The following is a 7,368-nucleotide window of genomic DNA, read 5'->3' as shown; positions in this document are numbered from 1 at the left end:
TAATTCTCCCAACTGTAGTTGCGCTTTGTGGTTGCGAGCTGGTGTTTGCTCTTTCACCGCTGAAATAATTTGATACCCTTTCAATCACGAGAGAACCTGCTTTGACAATGTAAACATATGTTTCCCATGCTAGTGAAGCCCTTTCACTTGACAAAAAAGAAAGAAAGCGAGAAAGTTAGAAAGAAAGAAAGTTAGAAAGAAAGAAAGAAATAAAGAAAAAAATACAAACACCAAAGTCCAAAAGGGAGAGCAGAGCCAGGCAAAGTATAAGAGGCTACGGTCATGGCCATACCACCCTGTACACGCCCGGAAGCTAAGCAGGGCTGGGCCTGGTTACTACTTGGATGGGAGACCGCCTGGGAATACCAAGTGCTGTAAGCTTTTTGACCCTTGCCTCTGTAATAGGGGGCACTGTTTCCCCAACCAAGGCGCAGAAGGAGCTGAGATAGACACACAGCCGCATCCTCATTAACAGCTGCCGTAGTTGCGCTTGGGGCTCACGAGCTGCTGTTTACGAGGCGCCCACGTTGTCCTATTTTCAGCACTGAAATACCATTAGACAGTTTTAATCAGGGGAGTGCGCGGACGCAGTCCCCCACTACCAGAAATTATGCAGTCGAGATTCACACATTTGGGGAATTCGCAAGGGTCAGCACAGCCGGAGTGCAATGGCTGAGCCTCGCCCTGGGTGAACTTCACTTCACTTTTTCACTTTTTAGGTTTTTTATTGTTCAATTGCAGATAAAGATACGATCACAGGCAGACACACAACAATCTTAATTCTTTAGTCAAATCACAAATTACGTAATTTAAAAACAGTTTACATTCATCAGTATATTGGGGGGAACCTTCCACAAATCTAACTTCATTTTATCGTCTTTAACAGTTTTATCCTTAATAATATAATCTCTAAAAATGGACATCAAATTTTTCATCACATCAGACATTGGGACGCTATGTTTCTTATAGACCCATACATTCCTGGATCTCCAGAGACAGTCCTTTACACAATTTATTATAACCCACCACTTAATTACATTCTCTGGAGATTTACCAAGTAAAAAACCATATACAATATCGTCAAAGGTTGAAGGGGCTCTATATAGGTTCTGCAACCAAGGGGCTACTAGTGCCCACACCCTCTTAGCATAGGGGCATGACCACAGTAAGTGGGCTACGGTCTCATCACTCCCACAAGTTGTTCTAGGACACATGGGGCTCCTGGTACAGCGTCTCCTCTTAAGGAAGGCTCTAGTGGGTAAACATTGGTGGGCGACCTGCCATGCTAGGTCTTTGTGTATATTGGTCAGGGTGTTGTTGTTTACGTTTGCCCAAACCAGTGTACACTTGTCCTCTGTCAGTGCGCCCACCGGAGCTAGTAATTGTAGCTGTGGGGACAACACTTTCTCTACCTGTACTCTTGCCATCCTCTGTGGTGGGATTACTGCAAGCCCCTGTGGTAACGTCTTCAATACCATGTTGTAGATTGGTGGGCAGCTCTCAGCATAAGGTATATTTAGGGCTGGTCTTTTCCCCCATGTAGTTAAAACATTGCGACCAACCCACAGTCTGGCAAAGTCGGTCCAGATTGGACCCTGTCCCTCACTAAGACAGGCTTTTAGGATTGGGGATACAAACATGGCTTTAAACTTTGTTTCAAATTCTGGAACTGCCCTTCCACCCTTTGCAATCGATTTGTGCATGATGTCTCTCCTCAACTTCTCCTGTTGGCACCCCCAGATGAAATGGAATATAACCTTTCTAAGAGACACCATGGCCTTCTGGGGGATTGGAAAGGTGGCTGCCAGATGTGATAGGGAGGCTAGGACTTCTGCCTTCACTACTAACACCTCCCCAGTAAGGGTGAGCTCCCTGTCCTGCTACTGAAGTAGTTTGCCTCTTACTTTAGGTAATTTGGCAGCCCAGTTGCAGGATTCCATGTTTTTACCAATCTGGACGCCCAGCACTTTAATGGTATCTCGTCTTTCCAACAGGCCCAGGTGGTCAATAGGCTCCTGCCAGTTGAGGTGCAGTGTCTCACACTTGTTCTTATTTACTCTAGTGCCAGAGGCCAGTGTGAAGTTGTCACACACTGTTAGGGTCTCTCTGACAGATGCATTGTCCGCTAACAGAAGGGTGAGGTCATCCATGTAAATGGAGAGTTTGGCTTGTCTCCCGCTACTCCCTGGTACCGATATCCCATTGATGTTCCTATGGTTTCTAAGGGCGCATGCCAGGGGTTCAATGGCAAGGACAAAAAGGGCTGCGGAAAGCAGGCAGCCTTGCCGCACGCCTGCTTGTATGTCTACAGGGTCTGTGGTCTCCCCATTTACCATTACTACACTGGTACAATCTGTGTATAGTAACTCAACCCATTTCCTAAAGGTTGAACCAAATTTGAGGTGGGCGAGGACAACTTTTAGATAGTTATGACTAACACTGTCAAAGGCCTTCTCCAAATCTAGGCCCAAAATACATAAAGGGTGATTACGATCCTGACAGTAGAGGTACGTGTCTCTTACAAGTGCTAGACTATCACACATAGACCATCCTGGGATGCTACAGGTTTGGTCTAAGTGGACAATGCTGCCAACTACTGGTTGGAGTCTGAAATACAGCGCTTTTGCAAGGATTTTAACATCTACTCCTAACAGTGTCAGTGGTCTCCAGTTCTTAAGGTCTTCTTTTGGGCCCTTCTTGTACAACAGGGATATTGAACCTTTTTTCAAAGATAAAGGTAATGTACCCCTGTCCAGACTCTCTTTAAAAACTTCTAATAACGGATCTTTTAACTGGTCCCAGAATGTAATATAAAATTCCTTGGGTAAACCATCTAAACCTGGAGTTGTATTATTTTCCATGCTCTGTAAGGCCTTTGTTAATTCTACTGTTGTCAAAACTTCCTCCAGCTTATCTCTAGTGCTATTATCGACTCATGTGGTCAATTGGGAAAGAAATGAACTCACTTCATCCTCAGAAATCTGTCTCTCTTGGTAGAGGTCTGAGTAATAGGACTTTACAACCTTTAAAATTTGTTGTGTGTCCTTCACCTCTTCCCCCTCTCGATCTAGCAGAGTTTGGATGCAATGTTTTGGCTTAGACAGTCTTCTGAAGAAGTAGCGGGTACATCTTTCATTCTTCTCCAGGTGTTGTATGCGACTTCTTGTGAGGAGGCCTTTACTCTTTTAATTTGTTAGTCTCATCATCTCTTTTTTTAAATTAGAGATGTCCTCTCTAACATCAAACCCTGAGAGGGCAAGGGAGTAACAGCGCTGAAGTCTACCCTGGTAGGACCGTTTCATTGCCGCAAGTCTTCTGCCCTCCAGCATGAAGAATGCTTTAGCTCTCTGCTTTGTTTCTTCCCACCAGTCCCCTAACGAATCATACATGCACTGCAAGGTTTTCCACTGTTCCAATTTTCCTTTAAATTTTGATACAGTAGTGACATTTTCCAATAAACTTATGTTTAATTTCCAGGAACCTGGGCGTTGGCGTACTGTATCTTTAATCTCAAAGCAGCAGGTGAGTTTTGCATGATCCGAGTATGGGACTGGTGTTACAGAGCTGGCTACTGGGGTCACTCCTGCAGAGGTGAGGAGCAAATCGATACGGGAAAGGGTTCTACCATTTGACCATGTGAAGCCTGGGGTTTGAGGGTTTGTAAAAAGGAAGGTGTCAGTTAGCCTACAGTCGTCAATCAAGTTGACCAATGCATGAGAACTAGCATCTAATCTGACATCAGCAGTAGATATCGACCTTCTGTCCTTTTTTTCGCAAATACAGTTAAAGTCTCCACCTATGATCACCTCCCACCCACAGAAAACCAGCGGTTGAATAGACTGTATGGTTTCTAGCCGATCTTGGAGTTCAGAGGGACAATAGATATTTATTACTGAGTTTTTTACCATTAACCTCAAGGTCAACACAGAGTAGGCGTCCATCAATAACTCTCTGGACTATTTTGGTAACAAAGGACTGTCCTCTCAGGAGTACTGCAACTCCAGATGATCTGTTCCTGTTGTCTCCTGACCAGACTGATTCACCATGGGGCCATCTTTTCTGATAACAAGACTAATTGTCCATATATGGGATGTTGCATTCCAGTAATAAAATGATATCACCATTGTCCCCATACAAATCATCAACCACAGACTGACATTTGATGGGGTCATTGAGGCCTCTGGTGTTAATGGTGATAATAGAAAAGGGGGCCATAGAGGATTTTTAATGGGATCGCATTCTAAGGGATTCAGGGGACTTGCCTCTTCTCTCTATCCTTATCTCTTTTCTTCTTCTTTGGCTCTTTCTGATGCCCGACTTCATCCCTCCTCCCCACCTTCATCTGGGTGGCAGTGGAGAAGACACTCAGGCTTTGAGCGTCCAGGAAGGAGCCGGACCTCGAGGTTAGAGCGGGCCATACCTGGGCGTCTTGTAAGAGTGACTCTTCAGATTAGTCCTGGAGCAGTCGCTTCTGCGATGGGGTTCGGCTCTCGGGGTCTTGGAGGAGTGGCTCTTCTGAAGAGTGGAAGAGGGGCTCTTCTGATTACAGGGACGAGAGCTGTGGTGCTCCCTTTTCCACCTCGGAGATGGTAGCGTGGCCTCCAGGGGACGCTCCTAGCCCTGCCATCAGGTTATCCAGGAAGTCTCTGCAGTCCTGGGCTGAGATGGCAGTGGAGTTCACCGGGGCTGTGTCCTGCGCTGCTTGCAGGTCGGCCTGGGTCTCCTGGCTGATAGCTGCCCATTCTGGACGGTTGGGGGGCAGCCTGGAGTCGTCCTCATCCCTGGAGTGCTCTGCACTCCAGTCCAGTCGGTCGCCTTCATCAGCGGGGTCCACAGCCTGTTCCTCTGTTGCCACCAGGGTTCCCTTTGCCCTCGCCTGCTCTGCCCTCTCCGCCGCCGGCGTTCCCTCTGCCGTGGCCGGGTTTCCGTCCGCCCTCACCGCCGTCTGCTCCACTGTCGCCCAGGTTCCCTCTGCCCTCGCCGCCGACGGGGTTCCCTCTGCCCTCACCGCTGCCTGCTCCACTGCCGCCGGGTGTCTGTCTGCCCTCGCCGCCGCCTGCTCCACTGCCACTGGGGGTTCCTCTGCCCTCGCCGCATCTCCCCCTGCCCTCGCCGCCGGGGTTCCCTCTGCCGTCGATGCCATCTGCTCCCCCACTGCTTTTGTTGGAGTTCCCTCTGCCATCACTGCCAGGGGACCGGTGCCGTCTGCCTGGGCGCTGGGTTGTCTGCCATCTGGGGCAGGGTGGTTCTCTGCTGCTGGTTGATCGGGTTGGGGGGGGGGCTTGCTGCCTTGTCCGGTTTGCGTATGACTGAGGGCAGTCTCTGAAAGAATGTGTATTTTCCCCGCAGAGATTGCACCTCATCGGCTGGTTGCAGTCCCTGGTGGCGTGGCTGGAGTTCCTGCAGTTCCTGCAGAAGGTGACGATGCAGTCAGCGGCCAGATGTCCTTCGGCTCCACACTTTCTGCATTCCTTTGGTTGGCCTTGGTAGAATACCTGCCCCCTGACCTGCCCCAGCTGGATCGTTGAGGGCACATGGCTCAGCTGCTCTCTACCATCAAACGCTTGCCTCCGGAGCTTCACATAAAAGCGCCGTGCTCCTGTACGGATGCCATCCTGGTCCCTCAGCTCCATTCCTCTGTTCACCACGCAGTATCTAGACAACCAGGTCTGAATGTCCTCAGTTGTGACTTTCTCAGAATACATGAGAACTGTGATATTTTTAGAGTCTCTTTCTGACAAGGGGGTCAGGACAATGTTTTACAGTCTGAGATTACTGGCTTTCTTCTGTGTAAATCGTTCAAGACATTGCTCAAAGTAGTAAAATGTTGAGAAGATTACCTCAAATACTTTTTTCCCTGGCAGGGCGAAGATATAATCCAGCTGGGCAGGTGTAAACTCCAGTTCAGCTTGTAAAATCCTTCTTGAGAACTGCAGCCGGTCCATCTCCAGGTTGCTCTGGAGCTCAAACCGGACAGCATTCCGCCTGTTGGTTTGGTTCGACGCTGAGGCCATGTTGCATTAGCAGTCCGCAGGACCCTGTGGCTGTGCCCCATACACCGCACGACTCCAGCCTACAGAGGATACGTCCCTGGGTGAACCTCCTTCATGATCAAGGTGTCTCCCCTGCCAGGTAAGTAGGAGTTGGAAACGGCACAAGTCCTCTCACGCCATTGGGAATGGTGTCCCAAACTCTCACGGCGGCTGGGGGAGGGGACAGGATCATACGGCCTCTCCCTCCCCCTGCCCACCACACCACCCCACTTCACCAAACGCTGAGAAACCCAGAAGCCCTGGCTCAGACAAGAATAAGCAAAAGATTGGGGCTTAGAGATTGAACATTGGGTTATGATATTTATGTTTTAATATATGTTTTGCGTTTGTGTTATATGCATCTCTGTATTTTGTAAATTCTGCACAATTCGATTAGTAAAAATTGTGAGGCAGAATTATTCAACTCAAAATTAACAGGGGCGCCATATTGAACATTGGGATAGAAACGCGCTCAACCAGGAAAAGGAGATCCACCGCGGGACGATATTTTGCTTTCAAACAGGACACGCAGGCTCTGCCGTCAGGCAAAGCCTCCCAAAAATATCTTAAACTCGTCTTCGTTCCTCTCCACGGAAGTCTTTAGTAAAAGGCGAAAGGCTTATTCGTGATGAAGAGAAACCAGTCTTTGACGCTCGACCCGCTCCTCCCTCCAGCCCTTTGCCACCTCAGCAGCCGTAGCCACGGGTAGCCGGCCTCGAGGGCGTGGTTAGTACTTGGATAGGAGACTGCCTGAGAATACAATAATCATCATCATCATCATCATCATCTTCATCCGCTTATCCAGGGTCGGGTCGCGGAGGCAGCAGCTTCAGCAGGGGGCCCCAGACCTCCCTTTCCCTAGCAGCATCAACCAGCTCTGCCTGGGGAATCTTTAGCCGCTCACAGGCCAGTGCGGAGATGTAGTCCCGCCACCTAGTCCTGGGTCTACCCCGCGTCCTCCTCCCAGCCGGACACGCCTGGAACACCTCCCTAGGGAGGCGCCCAGGAGGCATCCTCACTAGATGCCCGAACCACCTCAACTGGCTCCTTTCGACGCAAAGGAGCAGCGGCTCTACTCCGAGTCTCTCCCGGATGACTGAACTTCTCACCCGATCTCTCAGGGAGACCCCAGCCACCCTCCGGAGAAAACTCATTTCGGCCGCTTGTATCCGTGATCTCGTTCTTTCGGTCATGACCCATCCTTCATGACCATAGGTGAGGGTGGGGACGAAGATAGACCGGTAGATCGAGAGCTTTGCCTTTTGGCTCAGCTCTCTTTTCGTCACAACAGTGCGGTAAAGCGACTGCAGAACCGCACCAGCTGCTCAGATTCTGC

This window comes from Borostomias antarcticus (assembly GCF_949987555.1).
Source record: "Borostomias antarcticus genome assembly, chromosome: 31".
Classification (NCBI taxonomy): Eukaryota; Metazoa; Chordata; class Actinopteri; order Stomiiformes; family Stomiidae; genus Borostomias; species Borostomias antarcticus.
This window is presented reverse-complemented; position numbering follows the sequence as displayed.